The sequence below is a fragment of the Seriola aureovittata genome, chromosome 18 (genome assembly GCF_021018895.1).
Source record: "Seriola aureovittata isolate HTS-2021-v1 ecotype China chromosome 18, ASM2101889v1, whole genome shotgun sequence".
NCBI lineage: Eukaryota > Metazoa > Chordata > Actinopteri > Carangiformes > Carangidae > Seriola > Seriola aureovittata.
The window spans coordinates 22,263,074-22,284,014 of NC_079381.1; the positions used below are offsets into that span (position 1 = coordinate 22,263,074).

Here is a 20,941-nt window from a genome sequence, read left to right on the forward strand (position 1 = left end):
GGTTTGCAATTTGCAAACAATAACAGTAAGGGGACATCACACTGGAAAACTAGCGTCACAAAGCTGAGATTTATGCTTCATCAGACGTCTTCTCAAACAGTATTTCTGGGTTTTATAAGAGAAAAGATCTGAAAGATGAAGACTAACTGGTGAGACAATTTAATCCAATCCAGGGAGCCAAGTTTGAGTAACAACTTAATGGGTTTGTAATATTCAGCAACAGGATTTTTACAACTAAACAGTCGAAATACTCCATAAACATTACAAAATAATCTACAGGGAATGAGCATTTCCTTGCATTTGACAGGCCAGTTTAGCACCTTGCTGGACGACGCTGCGCTGCAGCAAAAGCTGAGCCTGGTTGAACTTTCTTTGCCAGATAACCATGTGTTGTTTTGATGGAGCCCTCTGTGTTGGCACCTCCACTGCCCTGTCCCTAAGCTCTTCTCCCACATAATGGGGTCCAGTAAAACCTATAAATCTTCAAATACTGTTGCTGTTTATATGAAACAAAAACTTGGAAAATGAATGCAAATGGGTTTTGAACATCCATTACTTTAATTTACACCTTTCTGTTCGTGGGCCACTTCAAGGAAGGAAGTCAAAATGTTCAAAGCTGCGTCTCATTCAAGTACGAAGCTCAAGAAGACTGAGCAACATCTGCTGTCCAGCTTTTGAGGAAACAGACACTGCAAGGTAAGCGATCCAAAAAACACCCTGCAACATCCATTAAGAAGAACAACAAACCCATCGACTGTTTTCCTGATCAGGAACATCTTTACTGCGAGAAATCCCATTGGACGCATCATAAGTGACATTTTACCTTAATTTCCATTCTCGTACAGGTGTCACCTCAGCACCTATATCTGCTGCAGCAGCGAGGAAAGAAGCTGCAGTCTGAACCAGCGAAAGCCACAGCAGTTCACGCATCGACCGCGGTGGTCGTTGCGTGAAAAGCTAAGAACATTTTTTGCTCATGATTCTATTTGTATAAAATGTGGTAAGGAAACATTAACACACACACACAAGGGCAGGGTAGGTGCAACCAAATATTTACCACATGAGGTCATGTAATTTACAAGAGTGTTGCAGACAAATTTAGAAAAGGGAGAAAAAGAAAACTAGGTGCCAATCAGCCTGAAAACCTCATACAGCTGTCCAGGAAGATGTACACCAGCTGCACAAAGCTTTAAAAAACATCACCCAAAAACATCTGAGTAATTCTAAATCAAGACACTAGACAAAAAAAAAAAGAAAATTCAATGTTATCGTTTCAAACAGCTTTAAAATGTCAGGTTGTTGATGTGTTTCTGTTTGCAGGGGGGGATCTCGCACTGGAAGGATCGTTTTATGTACTTTATACCAAATACCAAACTGATGCACTTCTTATTGTTTCCAGCAGACCATCATCACCATTAGTGATGAATATGAGTTAAGATGAAGATGGCTCTAGTTTCGTTGGAATAACGCCGGGTCAGATCAACCAGTGAACTCTTAAGGCTTTAAAAAGGAGCAGCTGCTTTGTGCTATAAACACAACAAATACTGCACATGGCCGGGAAGACTAGAGGTGATGTCATGCCTGTCAGACTCCTGGAAAAGTTAGTTCAGTCAAACTACCAGATAAACACATCTATGGTAAGTTAAACATCACTTTGGCATGTGTCCATTAATAGGATTAATTACTATGGAGTAACCAAAAACTTAAAAACAGCTAATATCACTCCGCTGTCATTCAGAAAGACAAGAGGAGCTTAAAGAACACGTTCATTTATAATCACTCCTCGTCTTCATACCGACAGTGAGGAGATCCTTTCCTCTTGTTATTCCAATTTTAGACACAGTGGACAGAGTCCAGAATCCTGTTTCTGTGTAAAAATGTACTTCAGAGTTTATCCAGAGCAAATTTGAAGCTTCAGCAGCCGCAGTTAATCAATATCATGTGCAATTCTTTTTATGGCTCTGCGCCGGAGGCATTATGTTTTCAGGTTGTCCCTCCGTCCTGTTCTCGTCAACGCAATATCACAGTAACACCCCCCCCCCCCCCCCCCCCCCCCGAGGGAGTTTCTTCAGATTTGGCACAAACATTCACCTCGACTCAAGGGCAAAATAGTTCAATTTTGGCAGCCAAAGGTCAAAGGTCAAGGTCACAGTGGCCTCACAAAACATGGTTTTGGTCTTGTGAACGCAGTAACGCCTTGAGGGGAATTTCTTTAAGACCGGCACAAACATTCTTGGAGTCAAAGACAAACTGATTAGACTGTGATGGTCAAAGGTCACGGTCAGTGTCACACAAATGGCTGATATTTTACACGATTCTGGATAAACAGGGATGTAATCTGAAACTAGTCTGAGTGGTGGAGACAACCTCGAGGTGGTCATTCTAGTTTTCAGCCATGTTAGCTGTGTGGATATTTTGGTCAGTTTGGTCCAGACTGAAATATCTCAACAACTATTGGATGGATTTTGGTGAAATTATGTAAAAAGCAGGTTAAATTGTGCCCAGAGGATGAATCATTCTGTCTCTCCTGACTTTTCACTTAGCGCCACCAGCAGGTCAACGTTTTCATGTGTTCAGTGAAATACCTCAACGTCTTCTGGACGGACTGGCACAAACGTTTTGTGCAAATATCATGTTCACAGAGAAATGAGTCTGAATAACTGGTGACTTTTTTGTTTTTTAGTGAAATGACTCGACAACTATTGGATGAATTTTCAATGAATTTTATTCTAAATCTTATTCATCATCATATTTTTACTTTCTAACTGTCCAATACTGAAAAACTACTGACATTCTCATCAGACCTGTGGAGCTGTACTTAGTGCTAATTAGCAAAGGTTAGCATGCCGACTCATTAAACTAAAATAGACAAGATAAACATTATGCCTGCTAACAATCAAAATGTGGTTTTTGTTTTGTTTTCCACTCATGTTTTTAGGGAGGGATGTCTTCGGTACTGACAGAGGGGAATGAAGGCTGGCAGCCATTATTCTTTAAATGCCCTTTTAAACAGCTGAATGTTGAATTACTTGAAGAAATGTGAACATCCTTTGAAACTATCAAAAACTTTTGATGTTCCAATTCATACATTTCTCAGGGCCAAAAATCAAGGCTCGTTGCAAGGACGGTCAACCATGCACCGTGAACATGCCATAGACTGTGGTTAGCACCAAACCACCCAGTTTTCTTGCAGCACTCGAGTGATGTTCTTCCAAATATGAAGTCAGATATTTGGTGCTGCGAAGTCCCGTGAACGCTGCTCAGAAGTCTGTGCAGAGAAAATCAAAAGGAGCCAAGGACCAGCTTCAGATGAACTGCACTGAAACTTAACTTTCTGCAGGAGATGCATGAAATCTTAACCCTCTTACTGAGCGCGCTTACCAGAACCCAGACCCCCAACATGTGTAGTTTTCTGTTTGATAAATCTGTTGTGATACTCCTCTCTGGTCTGCTTCACTCATGTTTTACCCCTTTCAACCAAAACACACTGAAACCAATATTCAGCAACGTCCATTTAATGTTTTCTTTGTTCCACCGTTTCACTTGCCGAGTCTCACCGGAAAAATGCCAGACAATTGTACCGATGCCGATTTAATTTCAGGTTTTAGTAATAGTGTATTTGAGTGGTACCACGCTGTGCAAATGAGTCTGAGATTTGCAGTATAATGGAGGAGAATGGGATTTCTTTAACGGTGCTCAAAGCATTAAAAAATTGTTAGAAAAACTATAAAAAGGTAGATTAATCGATAATGAAAATAACCATTAGTTGCAGCCTACTTCATCCAACTAGCATATTGTCCATATTGAAATAATTTCCTAAAGTTTTAGTGGAGGAGGGTGGTACAAATGGTGCAGCAGATGATTAAAGATTTCCATGTACATCAGGTCAGTGGGGGCGAGCTAAATCTCCTACAAGAGACATGTCTGATGGGGAAACTGCCCCCCCCCCATTAAAAGCCCCAACCAAACCAACCAAAACAATCTGCCGTTACCATGACGCCCACACTGGCGTCAGATGTGGGTGACTGTGGGAGGTGGAACGTTTCCGTGGATGTTACTCATAAATGATCTTAACGTGATGCACACACGCGCACAGACACACATACACACACATACACACACACACACACACACACATTAATACACACATCCTGCAGTCGATTCAGACTGTGGTGAACTTCTTTTTTCTCTTTTATCTAATCTTCTATTTCACAGAAAATCAGAAACAAGCTGCAGCTGCTGCATGGACGGATCAGCTGATCAAAGAGGTGATGAAATGATTATTGGTATTTTTTGGGACAATATTAAACTGATTTTAACTGGTTTCTATTTAAATCACATGAGATTCATCTTGGGAACTCAAAGGGTTTGCTTCTCAGTTTTCAATGCCATGTTCTTAAATCAACTCTCGTCAAGGATTTGTTGATTGATAAATTAGTTAATGGCAGAAAATGAATCCCGACCATTTTAATAGTCATTTATCAACAATACTATTCAAGCTCAGTCTCATCAATGTTAATTTAATATCCTGTTATAACGAAGGGTGCACAACAACAAGAACTCCTCTTAAAGCTTTGCCTTTTTCTTCATTCTGATCCAAGAGCTTTACGGGAGTTGAATACCCTTTAAATACAAGCTAGGCATTTGGCCTCCAAATTATCTTTTACTTCACAAATCAAATATTCAAATGAAAAGTACAGTGTTCTTTTAACCGGGCATTTTCCCCACTTCCTGATACATTATTGATTAAATAATTTATCAATAAATGCACGAGACTCGAGTCTACAGCAGTGCTTTAAAGCTAGATGCCAACACCAAAATGCTAACATGCTCATGTTTATACCACGGTCACCATCTGAGTTCAGTCTGCTACCAAACATAAACACAAAGTACAAGTGAAGCTGACGGGAATGTCGTTAGTTTTGATCATCGCAAACCAAAGTATTAGACAAATTAATGATGGTGCCAGATGAAAAGCCAGAGGATCAACAAAGTGATCACCACTCATCCTGTTGGGAACATGAACGTCTGCACTAATTTCATGGCAAACTATGCAAACAGTTGTTGATATTTCACTCAGAACCACATGCGTCAGCTTCATGGTGACGCTAAAGAGAAAAAAGAAAAAAATCAGGAGATCACCAAAGTCATTAGGATTCATCCTCTGGGGAACATGAATTTCTGTACAAAATTTTAATGGGAATCCATCTTATAGTTGTTGAGATATTTCAGTTTGGACCAAAGTCATCCCAAGAAAAAAAAAAAAAAAGAAAATGATCTTTAGTTGGAGACTTGAAATCAACTTAATTGCACAAAATTCTTTCATCGTTATTAGAGCTGCAACGGAAAAAAAGAAAATCTACAGCTCTATAAATCATCATTCTGTGTCACTCTGAAGTGTCACAATGACAAACTGCCGCCTGCTTTCAAAACATATTTGATGCCGGTCCCCTGAGGACACTGAGACTTGACCCCTGCAGTTTGCACTCTGACACTCTCTCTGGCTTGTATTTAGCTCCCGTTTCTGTTTGCCTCAAACTGCCATCCATCTCCAGGAGAATGTGAGTCCTGCCTCTGAAAACCATGGTGAGGAAAACACAAACAGCTCAAACAGCGAGCGTAATCTGGGAAAAGCTCAATGAAGCAGGGGACGGTGAACTGCGTTAGGCTGAAACAGATGTGCTGACAAATCATCCAGCTGCTGTTTTCAAGAACTCCTAAACAATAGTCAAAGTTACTTTACAGCTGTGGGCCACTTTCCCCCCCTTTTGTTTTCTAGTTATTAGTATTATAAAGACAACAAATATTTCCTTCCCATCCCATAATCCTGTTCGCTTTACACAAAGAACGGTTTGAAATCATCATATTGGTGATTGGATATTGGAAACTGGCGATTTAACTACTGTTTCATTCTTTTGAGTCTTTGCTCATAATATAGTTTTATTAATTGTATATTGCATACAGAGTCAAAATATTCAAACACCACTTTAAAAGCAACATCCTAACATACTATTGATGTGGATTTTCAGCATCACTGGATATCAGTTGTCCTCCCGATCAATATCACAGTGTATCCGGAAAAGACCGACCTCCCCAAGGCCAACTGTGGTGTGCGATTAATACTTCACTAAATACAGTATAAAGGTGAAAAAGACAGTATATTTACAAGTATATTCAAATCCCAAAGTTCACTTTTTTCCCAGTTCTATCCCAGACAATTTTTTCTGGACTGTGTATGACCAAACATAAAGTCGAATAATAACAATTTTGTCTATTTACCTGAAACATCGGAGCAAAAACAAATGAGTCAGTCATCTCTTGGTACTTACAGAATAAGACTTTCCTGTGAAGCAGATGGAACGAAGTCCTGTAGCAGAAGCCTCCATCAACGAGGTGACGACAAACAGCCCGAAACAGATTCAGGACCAAAGAGGCTTCAGACGTGATCGGGTACCACAGCAGGAGTCAGTTTATCCCTCAGTGGAGAACTCATCCTGTCGTCTCAAGTCTTCAAAAGAAACAAAAAAAACAATGAATTTATCTTGATTAGAGCAACTTGGTCATGTTTGCTGGTGTTCTCGGCGGCCAACAGTAGCTGATATGTGCATGGGTCATCTGCCTCCCTGCAGGGAGTCTGTATAATAAAGGAGCCAAAATCAATACTGGTAATAAGCCATCAACTGAACAAAAGAGGTCAGCGCTTCCAGACAGAGAGAGATTAGAGCTGGCACGCTCGTCTGGGTACAACGGCCTGATCACTCCTCGACACCGCTGTCCTACACTTGGATGGAAGTTTTACTACCAAACATTTCCTCTTTTATTGGATGTCACGTATACTGTCAGAGACTTTTAAAGATGGGTATTTCTTTTATTGACTTTTGCACGTTGTTAAAAACACACGCGAGAGATTAAGTCCCACCCTACCTCAGAGCTAGCCTTCATTCTTTTTGCACAGTGGGACATTTTATTGCTTTTACAAGAGCACGTGAAATTGATTTTAGTAGAACTGCAGTAGCCAAGATAAAATAACCTGCGTATGCTTCAGATAAACGAGGCAGTTATGCTTCTTTTTTAAAGCCATTTGCAAAATCTTACAAGCGTGTAAGAGTAAATTTTCTTGTGTTAATTTCTTTCTGCTCTAATGATGCCTTATTCTTGTCCTTACTCATTACCAAATCATTCAGTTTAAAAATAAATATTTCATCACTTTATATCGTTATAAAATTTTAAAAGTTAAGTTATAAATCATGACATTTTCCCCCCATTATTCCACTTAACTGTTTATTCTCGTTATTCGTTTACAATCCAACCTGACACCAGATCCACACACACACACACACACACACACAACGATCACACATAGGTGCACAAAACAAAACGAAAGCAGCTCACAGCCAGAACAAACATAACAAGATAAAGTGATAACAGAGTAATAATGAGAAAACTACATAACTTGTCATGTGAAAAATGTCACAACTGTTTAAATATAAAGTGAAAAGAAACTGCCACACAATGTTGACTGCATCACATGAATAATGCTGGAAAAAAAAGAACATTTTTCACATTTATTAGCAATTTAAACTGCATTACATTATACACAACTAATGTAGCTTCAATTCTGATTGAACCTCAAAAACTGAGGGCTCTTTCATTAGGAGATTTATATATGAAAGGAAAAGGAAAATGTTTTTACAACACCAGACAACCTTTAGAGTGGAGTTACAACCGGCTTTATATTTAAAGTACATAGCTCTCGTGTTCAAGAGGAGAAGGCATTGAAGTATATATGTGTAGAAGGTCCTGTGTTAAATATGTCGTAAACATCTTGCGTTGGAGTAGTTAACAGGTCAGAGGTAAAGCTGACATGGAAACTTCACTGCCGTCTTTGATCTGTCTCCTTAAGAGGCTGCCCTGAGGCTGTCCGGAGGAAACTAATCATTTGGCAGTTGATTTACGTTGTGACGAACACGAAGTTTTGGGAAACCCTCTGTGCTTGTTTGTCAGTGCGAAAAACACTTATGTAATTTCCAGGACCAAAAATAAGAATTTCCCTCTTTCACTAAGTACCGTAAGTGTTGGATGTTGTTCCACCTCAGGGCTTATCTGGAGACGGGGAGGTGATGAGTAACTAGTTTCCTCTCTCATGTAATCTGAGGATGTTAAATGTTACCTCAGACTTCATGTTCCTAAAAAGGGAACACTTGGCCAATGTTCGAACTTATTTCCATGCATTAGTCATGAGAGTTACAGTACGACGTCCACCACGCTTCACAATGATCTCTCTATCCTTGCAGCAAATACTGGACAGGCCAAAAAAAGGCCAGACAGCTCAGTCAGCCACCAGAGTTTAGTCATGTTCTAAAATCACGGATATTAATGCTAATCAATTCATGCATCAGTCGATCCACAAGAAATTAGTCGTCTATGTTTTTTATCATCAAGTTTGTTGGTTCCAGCTTTTCAAATGTGACAATTTGCTGCTTTTAGGACAAGGAAATATTCAGTAGACACTTTGACTTGATGTAAAATCATTTTATGTACCTTAAAATTCACACTTAAGAACCTTGTTAACGTGAGGGTCTGGGTTCCATAGGATTTTATTGAATCCAAATCCTTTTGAATCCCTTAAATCGAATCTCATTAAGTACAGGCTCCATCATTTGCAAGTGATTAGAGTGATCAATAACTACAAGATCAAAGATTCAGCTACTAAATGAATCCACATCCAATCAGCTGATCATCTCTCCAGAGAAGAGTCTCCACTGTTGAACTACAAGTTCAGTGACGGTCGTAGAGAGATGCAACAGAGTTGATCGTCTTTTCACTCACACTCTGACAATCTTTGACAGAGTGCGGTCAGCGACTTGGAGAGAGCACATCAACCAACAGACTGAAGTTTGACTGGATTCATTAATTATTAACATTAATAATCTACAGTTGATATAATCTCATTTCAACTGGAGAAAGCACAGTCCATGTTTTTCCATCAGCATTGTGTAGCTCCAGTAGAAAAGAGGCTCGCACACAACGCTGCTGCCAAGTGCTGCAGGATTCTCCTTCTGAGAATAAAATCATGGAAAAGCCTGAGCAGGTTGCGTTGGGCCTTTTGTTAATTGAGTGGTCTTGTCATCAGCTCAGAGCTGAGCCCAGATCCTGCAACAACACTTCTTTTTTTTTTTTTTTTTTATATAACGTTATGCTGTTAAATTCAGTTTCACAGACAAAACCTATTTCAAGCTTGTCGTCACTTGTTTTGAACTAATCCAGACAGTAATCTCTTGTCAATTCTTCTTTGTAGACTTAACTCATCAAACATCCCCACAGGCTGATGTGTTCATTTTCTGGGCTGCTTTAAATATTTGGTTTCCAGGGTAAGCTCTGACCCAGCATCAGTGCAAATATTTTTAAAACTGGCTGACAACAGTCCTCTTGCTCTGCATTTCTGTCCGATCAGTAAACTTTCAGTCAAACAATAACAGAGCTGCCTGTTCTGGATGAGATTAACTACATTGTGCCAGATGATGCCGAGCTCTCCGCACTGTTTTCGAATAAGTCATCGGTGGCCGGGAGCCAGCGGTAGCAGAGTTTAAGATTTCTCATCCAACATGCAGGAGTCACTGGACTTGCACTGCAGATGTGTATTCTGGCAGTGAATGGACGACTGTAATTTATAACCTTATATGCAACACCAGACTTTTAAAGACAATAAACTGGGTCAGACAAAGCAAAAGGGTAAGCAGCATTATAAAAAAGGAAGCTATGGATGAATGATTAATACATCAGGACGCCATGTTCCCGCTTCTCAAATAGTTTCTCTTTGTTTTATGATTTCGTACAAATAAAGAAGACATACTTTCTACTAAAGCAACATTAGTGAAAGTATAATTTCTGTAGTTATGACTGTTAAAAAGTTAATGAATGGATTTTGGTACAGTTTATTTACAACAGAGCTGAAACAATTTGTCAATTAATCCATTAGTCGATCGACCAAAAAATAATATTTTAATAATCAACACTAACATTGTAAACTACATATTTTCAGGTTTTGGACTCCATGAAATTGTAATTTGCATTTTTTGAAAATTTTTTGATGTTCCACAGACTAAATGATTAATTGGAAAAAAAAAAAAGATAATAAAAATAATCGTTACCAAATTCAAAATACTTTTCCAGAAGGTAAAAACTAGAGCTGACAGAGTAATCTTATTTTCATCGCCATCACGATTTGAATATGTGCAATAAACAGATCGCCAGAGACGAACTGAAACGCGATGAATTAGAAAATAAATCATTGTGAACGCACACAAGACACATTGAGGACGCATTTGAGATCTGGTCACACAGACCACTTTCGGAGGATGTCTGGGCCACAGGTGTCCACATTCTTTTAGCCGTGTGAACGCAAATGCGTCCTGGGCCACGTTGAAGGACCGCCTGCTCCACTGACGTCCTCTGACACAGTCTGACGAGCCCTGTTCAGACCTGGTATTAACATTCGTCTCGGGTCATCCGATCACAAGTGGACAGCTATAAGTTCGTCAGTTCACACCTGGCCTTGCATCTCCACATGCGTCTCAATTGACCACTTGTGATGGGATTTCACTTCCCTGCCTTATATGCAAATAAACAGGTATGTCTTATTGTTTTTAGCCAGATGGGTCCATTGTTAATGAGCTTGTGTGTGTGTGTGTGTGTGTGTGTGTGTGTGTGTGTGTGTGTGTGTGTGTGTGTGTGTGTGTGTCTCAAGTGGGTGATGGGTGAGCGTATGCCTGCCACAAGCCAACATGCGCCGAAGTCTTACCTCCATGCACGCCCCTCCTCTTTACCCATTTTTGGATTAGCCGGAAGTTCGGCAGAGTCAGGTACTGCCAAGATGGCAACGGTGGAGCAGCTCATTCTGAGCTTCAAAACCAGTCTTCAGACACCTATGGTTGACATCATGGAGGCTACGTCCATCTTTATTTACAATCTTTGTTGTGTGTGTGTGGGGCACAGAGGGGTTATTTGCATATAAAAGCAGGGAAGTGATCCGATCACAAGTGGTCAATCAAGGCGCATGTGGAGACGCATTTTAAAGTCAGGTGTGAACTGACGTTAGAGCTGTCCACCTGTGATCGGATCACTGAAGACGCACTTTATTAAAAACAGTGGTCAAACAGGGCTCTTACTCAAGTGTCATATTGGAGAACAAATAGAAGGATAGGACGCCAGCAGCACCAACAGCTGGTAACTGATTTATGAAGCATTAATAAATTATTCAACATTAAAAGTACCATTAATTACAACTTATAAACCCTGGTATAAAGGTACTATATTTGAAAGTGGTACAAACCAACCACACCAGGGTTGGAGGTTAATACGTTAAATATAATTTCTACTATAAGCGACATCTTCATCGGCCAAATTTGTAATCGATTCATAAGTTTTAAAACATTTGTTAGTAACATAAAGTTGACATTAGTGCTGCACAATTAATAGAAATATAATCAAAATCACAATATGGCTAAGTGCAATATCCAGTTTGCAGGAGGTGCAATCTTTTTGATAAAAAGGTCAAATGTGTCCCAACATGGTTGTGCATTGTTAGCACCATAATCGTTGTGGAGCTACAGAGATACCGCGGTTTTGGTACAAGAAGAAATTTTAAGAATTTTCTGTGATTTCAACTGAAATCATGACTCATATCGCAATCTCAAATATCTGCCAAAAAATTATTTTTTTTTTGCATATTGTTCAGCCCCAGTTGACGTAATGAAAACAGCAGAACTCAATTGATGAGGTCACAATGCAACGCAGTTCACACATACAAGAGTAATCCTGTAATTCATCTTCAAAAAATGTTTTTAACGGAAGAAATTAAATCATATAGAAAAAACTATATGTACTGTTTGTCAATTGTAACCTGGACAGAAGGATTTCTAGCTCCCTGCAGAAATTTATCAGGCTACCAACATCTCTCCATGTCTAGATGTCCTGTTGCAGGCAATCCCATTAATTGTGTAATGGATATAAAAGCTCAAACTATAAACATTCTCCTCTTTTCTCCAGGAGTCCTTCCAAAAAGAACAAGGCCCCAAGTGGCCCTGGAAGATCTCAGGAAGTTGGTTCAACAAAGCTACCCGATCCAAGAACACCAATAAAACACACTCCACTCCTGGAACCTGAGCCTTTATTTATTTTAGTGGAAGACTGCTATTTTGGAAATAACAATATTGGTGATTAATGAATATGTGAATTCCACCGGGGGCACCAGTGAGTTTCACAACTACTGATGATGTACAGTTAAAGATTTCTTTGGATATCATTATACTAAGTGTCATAATATTATTGCTATTGCTGTGTGTGAATTATTACTTATTATAATATTATTATATAATGCTAAAAATATAACATTCTTGCTGTGATATGTCACTGTATATATTCTTCACCATTTATCAGTCTATTCCAATATTGTTATGCTATCCTATTACATTATTTTTATACTTTGAGTATATAATTTCTCACATTAATGTATAATATTGTATAAAGCATTTTATTTCAATTTGTTGTACAGTTTGCTGAGTTTTTGTATCTGTGTAGAAAGTATTTATTTTGATTTTATTCATTTGTTTTATTCCAACACTTGCTCTATTTCTTTTGATAAATAAATTGTGAAGAAGACTACAAGCTAGTAAACCTGGATGTAAACAACTCAGAATACTTGCGTAAACAACTTTTGTTTCCACAGGGCACCTTTAATTAGGGCTACATCCACACTTATACAGCTTATCAATTTAGCTACGTTTACTCCTACTCTTTCTTTTAGCCTCTAAAATCATTTTAGTTTGAACACTCCAGGGTTTCCTCCTTGATTGGGACTTTTTCAGTCACGACTACCAGTGCTGAATGCAACATGGATAACAACTTAATTTTTAAAAACAACTTCTTGTTTTTTTCATTTTAAAATGCAGTTCAACAGTAGAAAAGTGTGGATGTGGATATCATCTTTCTACGTAGCTAGCTATGAAGCAAAGTAGCTAGCTAGCTAGCTAGCTAGCTAGCTACTTTGCTTCATCCATGAAAAATAAAAAGTGTAAACTAGAAATCTGCTGACGTGAATACAACTGCTAGACCAATGTATGTTGGCAATTACTGGCAAGATCCAATCCAAAAAGTGAGACTGCTCTATAAAAGATACGAAGACACTTCATTACGTGTTCTTTGATAAACTGATATTGTATTAAATATCCTAAGAAAACCTCACCGAAGAGGCCAAATACATTTTATGAGATACATTCTGCAGAGAAACGAAGGATTTAGTGAATGAGCTCACTGCTGTCCAGGTGGAGGATGAATTAGCTGCAGATGAGTTACCCACTGGTCACACAAACAGTCTCAACAGCGGAGCCACTGACATCAGCAGGCCCCTCATTACTCCAGATTTGATGAGTAATAGTTATTTGATTAACTAACCAACTTTGATGTTGTGGAGACAAATGGGTGTCGCTATACATCTTATAGAGGCTCATCATTAAACTTCTGATACAAATTAAATGTTTAACCCCTATATCATGGTGCATTCACCACTGAGGGTTCATCCTGTGCAAGTAGCCTGTCTTTTTAAATTATATATTGACAAGACCGAAGGGAGTGACCTAATTTCATTGCTGACAGTCATTTAGTCAAAGTGGGACATGGTCACAGACAAGAACACAATAAAGAATATATAAAACATAGTGGAGTGTTTGATGTTCTGTGTTTGTGTTATTATCAACACAACACAATAGGATTAAAGAGAGCAGCAGGTCTCAGCTTCAGAGCGAGGGCGAGCTGCCTGACTTATTCAGAGGCCACTCAATGATGGACAGTAGCAGGTTTGATTCATTAAACTCTTCACTATAAACAATGAGAATTAGAGAGTGTAAACATGCCTCAGGATGAAAATGACCTAATGTGCAACAGCTTGTGAGAAGCATCCCGACATGTGCAGCAGCGTGAAAGTACCTCTTGAGTAAAATAACTGGCGAGGCAATAAATACTAGCAGGTTTACAAACTGTTCTTAAGTGGTGAGGAAAAACAGGATGCACAGCAGATGAGTCCTGGAAGGTCGGAGGAGGTTCACTAACGCTACCTTTGATACCTACATACATTTGTATGGGCTAGACATATACGTTAATATATGAAACTGGTCCAATTTTTTAATAGGTTTCATTAATAATTTTCACATGTTTTTATTTTCTATGTACATATATTGCATATATGGAAATTCAATATATTAAATTTGCATATGGGAAATTATCATTGAATTATAACCAATTAAAAATTATTTTAAAAAATTGTCCACAACAGCTTCCCAGAGTCCGAGGTGATGTCTTCAGATTGTTTTGACCAAAACCAGAAATATTAAGTAGAATGATAAAAAGTAATGAAATAAAAACAAATAAAAAAAAACAAATGCACATTTCTTTTTAAAGCATGGGTCAATGTGGGTCAATTGGGTCAAAGCGTGAGTCAATCTTTGACCTGAAAGACTAAAACATATTCGTAACATCCCACTTTTAGGATTTAGTGTGCGTTATAGTTGATCAAGAATGATAAAAGATTATTATCAATATTGTGCATAATAAAAACAATATAGGTTAAATAAAAGAGATGATTTTTTTAAAATGAAAACGATTTTGAATCCGTTATCTAATCATCTAATCTGCTCTACTTCTACGGTTATGATTTTGGGATATGTTAATATAACTTATAGTGGTTAGAAGATCGAGTATTCGTATCAATAAATTGTGAATATTTCTTGAGTTTTAGTCAGACATAATCAGCACAGCAGCAGAGGCATTTCCATGGTCTTAATCATGCTACTAAACTCCAGCCACAGCTCATTTGGCTGCAGCTCAGGCAGTAAAACAGCATCCGGGACACGCAAATGGAAACTGTGGCTCCTGTAAAAACCACGGGATCACCACGTTGCTTCACTTTTGTTGAGATGTTTACAGCCAGCGCTCCAAACATACCACCATTCGACTTGGTTGTTATTTGTGCCTGTGTGAAATTATGTATTTTTTACTATTCTGCAGCTGAGGGATTCCTCCAGACACATTAATATCCAGTGAGCTGTACAATAATCCAACTGAGTGCCAATTTCAGTTGGCTGTTTTCAGTTGACTGCGGCGCTTCCAGGCAACTACAAACTGTCCTGTGCTTTAAAAGACAAGGTCTTGGAAGACGACTTTGAAAAGTATGACGATTAAATAAACAGAGGAACTGCAGGTGTTCTTTCTAATCCACTTTGACCCAACGCCAACAAACACTGGAGACCAAGCGTGCCATGACGATCGCCGTTATGAAAATATGTCTTCATTTGAGTGAGACAAGGGCAGCATACATCACCCGTGACAGCACAAGTAAATGTTTGGATTACAAAGGACACATAATACTGTTGACAGGAACTGACTCCATTTCAAAAGTTCATTAATATTTGTCTCGAGTAGAGAAAAGAAGACAGAGTCTTCAGTAATTCACTGCTCTGTGAGGCTGTGAGGGAACGTCCCAGCAATACCCATGTCTGCATTAAATGCTTGTACCTACTTGTGTGAAGCATTTCCGGTGAATGCCACTGAAAGAGTGTGGAAGAGGAATCCTATCACTCACGTAAATAAAAATACTGTATGTGGCAAAACGGAGTAGCATACAGTTTATATATACAATCAGATGTCAAAACACACATCAGGAGTTGAGGAGTGGCACAATTAATCTGAATTACCTAGATAAAAGAGACTTAATTATTTTGAATGGTAAGAAAGAAAAGCAGCAAATCATCACATTTCAGAAACTTTAACCAGCAAATGTTTGGAATTTTTACTTGACAAATAATTATTCAATTATCAGAATAGTTGCTGATTATTTTTTCTGTTGGTCAAATGATCAATTAATCAAACTTTGTTCACAGGAGGAAAAGTCTCATTACAGTTCACCATCTGGGGACCAAAGCTTTAATGTCCGTCCATCCATCCATCCAATAGTTTGTGATATATTTCAGTCTGGACTAAAGTGGTGGGATGACCTACTACCCGACTTCGCCATCCCCAGATCTGCATCACTCGCATGGCAAAAAACTTATAGGACCATCTCTGGTAAGTCACTTTTGACACCCAACACATCACGCACATTCCAGACACCGTTAACTTCCTGCAGACCACTTCGTTTTAAAGTCATTAAGTGTAACAGCGCTCTCCAGCCACGATCTTTTAAACAGTCACACAACTGGGGAATGAGCTGAGGGCTCCAGCTTCAGTTCTCGTTAAAGCTGCATTACGCAGAGTCTTTAAAACGGTGAGGTCATCAGAGATCAGCTGTTGCTACTGTATATGTGACTGTGAGCAGAGAAACTCCTGCTTCACATACTGGCTGACCTGGATCTCTGGGAGGACAAAGAGTGGGAAAAAGAAGCACAGGAAAAGACTTGGAGACCCAAATCTTCACCGTTTATCATCAAAGAAAATGCCAGGAAAAAAAAAGAAAGTCATTGCCGAAATCAAAACTACATTAATCGCTCATTTGAATACCCTGTGGCCACTAATTAGTATAATTATTCAGTTATTATTCTTTAAAAATAAGCAACTTTTCACATTTGACAAGCTGAAACCATAATAATAATTTTCTGTGGGATTGATTAATTCAGCTATAAACTGTCAGAAAAATATAATATGTTTTTAAATCACTGAATGAACCAAATCATCAGTTCATTTCAGATCAGTAACCATTACATGTGAAGCGATTAGTCAAATTACCAATTAGTTAACACAGCTGACAGAAAATTAATCAGCTACTATTAACCACGATCTATTTTGATTATTAATAAAATGTCATTTTTCCAGGTAAAAATGCTAAACATTACATAGTTCCAGTTTCTCAATGGTGAGGATTTACTGGATTTGCTTTTCTTAAGTGATTATAACTTTTGACTTTTGGGCTGTAGGGAATTGTGATTGAATAATTGTTGAATGATAGATCATATAATCAGAAAGTAATTGATAATAAAAAAAGAAGCTGTAGAAAGTATTAAACAGAGAACAATTAACATTTCTCAAATAGAAACTTTCAGTCAGTTCTTTTCACCAACTGCTCTGGAAAAACCCTGCTCATGTGTAATGGATGACCTTTGACATCCACAGAGATAAAAGATGCAAGTAATTGTTTACACACAGATTTCACTGAATACCTCTGTGCAGACTCATGAATCATGCTCAAACTTCCTGCTACCCCACATGGGGTCAAAGCTGCAGTATGTTCCATAAAACCAAACAACACATTCATTACTCTGGTTGTTTAGTCTGAGGGATGCTGCTGGCATCAGTGCGTCATGTCTGACTTAAAGAGAGCGATCCAGAAGCGGTGAGGTGTTCAGGCTTTTGAATACGCCATCATCAACTCAGTGTCTGGCTTTTGTACAAGTTACTAGCTCAGCGTTCTCGTTTGTTTCCTTCGCGGTGACGTCCACCTCATCTGTTCTGTGTCAGGTCACCTCTCAAGCAAAGATGATAAAACATGATAAAGGGATGTAGCTCCTCGTGCAACTGGCACAAGCTAAAAGGATTCAAATTTAGTTTTTTCTGTGGTCAGAAGAAGGAAATGGTGACCTTTGACCTATATTTGTGTAATTGAAGATCTAGTGAGAAGCTTTAGTTTTAAGGTAAAACACAGAAACCAGAAGTAAAAAGCTAATGTTAGGCTACAAACAAATTACACCAGTTTGCAAAAGCGCGAGTATAAACATAACGAGGCTGTGTTTTTCGTGTTCAGCGTGATGACTTTTAATGTCCCCGACAACCTCTGTAGTCTCATTTAGCCACTGGCGTTCCTTTAAGACACATAAAATTTTAAATAATCACAACTTGGGTATATACTGACATATTATGTCGTAGAATAAAACGTGAAATCGTCTTGAACTTGTGTTAACCACAGACCTTATTTCAGCCATCTGACTAAAAACCGGTTAAAAAAAACTCAGACTTCGGGACGAGGGAACTGGAAGTGCTAAAATGCTAACTAATTCCCAGGTTTTAGGACTATTAAAAAAATATCTATAAGTTACATAACAACAAGCGAAAGTTTTATGTTAACTAATGTAACTTTTTCAACCACTCAAAACCCCAAATTTTTAACCATCAGGACCCTAAACCCTCACACTTGTTGAAAAATATCCTAGGTGTCTTCACTTTTAATCTCTACCAAAAGGTAAACATTATAACCAACCAAATGCATTGCAGATGCTTTGCTAAAATGCTGAGGTGACTCTCGGGACTTCCTTTTGACCAGCAAACAGAAGAACTTGTCAAAAAAAAAACAAAAAAAAAAAAAAAACAGTAGTCTACTAACCTAGAAAAGGGCCATTAATCACATTCTTAACTTGACGTCCACATTTGAGAGAAGGAAGCCATGATCCAGTCAGATGTAAACGGCCTCCCTTCTGCAACCACCTGAGAGTCAGAAGAACATCACACAGCTGCTTTCTCTACCTGCCAATGACAGGTCACTGCTGCACAAGTCCAATTACAAGCTGAGTATTGTTATTAAAGCAGTTTTCACTGACTGCCCTCATAAACCACCACACAAATCCAGATGCACAACTACCGCTGTGACCTGTGGCCAGGCTGTGAACCCAAACCTTTTACACTGTGTTCATTTAGCTGCTGAAGACCGTAGTGCTTTTAATTATTGAAGACACCGATTGTGTGAAGTGATACAAAAATGCAGCGCTTTGATTTTTTACTTTTTCCCCTACCAAACAGAATGACATGAAGACTACATTAACATACTGCTAAGATTGTGTTTCATTTATTAATTTAATTACTATATTTAGTGGCATGGTGTGATGACTCTGGAAAGTTAATCATTCATTAACAATAAATCAGACAATTATTTTTTAAATGAACGTAATAAGTTATTTAAGAAAGCTTTTAAATTATGACTTTTTAGTTTTTATGATGTCAATGTCAGTTTTGCTCGTGTATTACTGGAGGACATACGGTATTATCAGCCCTGCTTGTATCAAAAATTCATTAATTTTCCATCTGCTCTCCTGTCAGCAGTCACACTCCATCGCCCTCCACCCCACCCTCCAGTTGTCAGCTATGTTGTACTACTGAGACACATAAGAGAAAAGCATACTTCATGGTCCAGGTGCTCCAAAAAGTACAGTAAGTCTGAGTGATTTATCTTTAACGAGCTCTGCAGTTGTCTGAAAATACCTCACAGGAGCAGTACAGGAACTGACTGAGCCAAACAACCAGTCGACCTCCTCCAACAGGGACGACAACAGCATCCGCATCTCAGTGCAAGAGCTGAAACAGACAAGACGTGTGCAGGATTGTGTCATCTATTCCACTCAGCAGTGTGGGAAAGTGAACGCAAATGTTTATCCCATGCCTGCTCCACTACATCACTTGTCCACATCCTCCAGAACCACACATGTAAGTGTTTTCTTATCAGACGCCATGTTTAAAAAATATAACTTGTTTCTGATGGGACACATGGTTGAGTTTTAGACACAAAAACTACATGATCATGGTATGGGTTAAAATAATTTCAGTAAAGTTAGAAGACATTAATCATCAATAATAATGACAACAATATAAATTTTAAAAAAAATTTAATTGATTAATTGTTTTAGTTATAGCTGCAGCTAACTATGGCTACTATTAAACCCAATTCACAATGGTAAATAACAAAGAAAACTGCCAAAAAAACATTTGCAGGTTAAGGTAAATCCCAAAAGGGTGATGGTTACAAAGGACTGACTTAGTAAGGCATCCAAACATTAGCACATATGCCACATTTACTATCAATTTTTTTAAGTTCATGAAATAAAAATGACTTCATTTTACTACAAAAACTAACAAAATATTACAAGTTGCCCAAAACGCATACATAAAACTGCAGCTGATAAAAAGAACTAGCTACACCAGCTTGTTAGCAGTTAGCTAGCTATCCTTTAGCCGTTGGTTGTTGCTAACGTTCAACCTATGAAAACACACACACAGCAGCAACACACACCCGAAACAAAATTAAATTAGCTAGCTAAATTAATTCGGAATTACAGCAAACTATCTTGAAACAGCCCTTACCAGCTAACACAGCCTGTATCGGTTCTGAAACCGCCCGTAAATACACCAACGGTACGATACCCACATTAGCATAAACACCATATATGCTACTTAGCTTGACGTGAAGTGAAGGAGCGGTTCCGATCTCAGCCACATCAACTCTGGTATCCGCATTTAGGTGCCTGTTTTCGGGTCACAAACAAAACGCCGAAAACACAAACAAGTTTACTTCCCCTTCACACCCTCCTTTCAGAGGCAGCTAGGTTGAGTTTTACACGGAAAAATACACGAAACGTAGCGGCAGTTAGCAGCAGTTAGCAGCACTTCCGGTGATTACAGTTCTGCCACACGCGAGGCCAAATCAGAACTCCGCCATTATGGCAGGTGCGTTCAATTTACTAATTTGTGAGCGACTTTAACACCACAACCACTTTTCTTATCATTGAATCAATTGAAACAGAGTTTTTACTGTTACATACAAAAAGATATTGACTGTAAGGCTTTTGTTTTATTTGTGATTTCCAGTAGCGGAAGAAGTATTCATATCATTTCTTTTTACTACTACAATAATAAAAAAAAAATACTGCATTCACAATTTTACTGAAATAAAAGTTATTGAAGGTTTTGGCATCAATTTGAGTATCAACATGACATTTTTCTATGAATAGAATATTGGGTCATTTGCATTTGATGTATGAATATAATCATTGTATATATTATCTATATATTTTTATTTTAATGACTTTATATTCTGCTGGGAAGTTTAATCAATAATAATGATCATATTTAAAAACTTAATCTTAAAAGTAACTCGTAACTATAGCTGTCAAATAAAAGTAGTGCCTCTGAAATG

The 20,941-nt window shown here is 38.4% G+C and overlaps 1 protein-coding gene across 1 annotated transcript in view; it reads right to left on the reverse strand.

Moving 5' to 3' along the window:
* tnca (tenascin Ca) overlaps window positions 1–19,338 on the reverse strand; it is a 60,051-nt gene extending 40,713 nt beyond the window's left edge. The window contains exons 1-2 of the mRNA XM_056403438.1: window positions 19,234–19,338; window positions 6,330–6,508 (exon numbers count right to left, since the gene is read on the reverse strand). The gene's annotated coding sequence lies outside the window, so the exon portion shown is untranslated. The remainder of the gene's footprint in view (window positions 1–6,329; window positions 6,509–19,233) is intronic.
* Window positions 19,339–20,941: the final 1,603 nt, after the last annotated feature.